Here is a 259-nt window from a genome sequence, read left to right on the forward strand (position 1 = left end):
ATCTAGTCTGTCATAATGATGTCTCTTCTCCCACCAGTATCAACACTGGTTTAATCATCATAATTTAAAGACATAAATATTGCCCTGGAATTAACACTTGTAAAGGGGATCCAAGAATGTTTGGTGCAGTATAAATGAAACAGAAAACCACTGGAGTCAACCTGGAGGACTATCAATAGTGATTTGGCAAAATAAAACATGGCTTACCCTTTATATAGACTATCATACTAGTTAAAGGATTGCCACTGTGAATGGAATC

This window comes from Bison bison, unplaced genomic scaffold, assembly GCF_000754665.1.
Source record: "Bison bison bison isolate TAMUID 2011002044 unplaced genomic scaffold, Bison_UMD1.0 scf7180017860693, whole genome shotgun sequence".
In the NCBI taxonomy this organism is placed as follows: domain Eukaryota; kingdom Metazoa; phylum Chordata; class Mammalia; order Artiodactyla; family Bovidae; genus Bison; species Bison bison.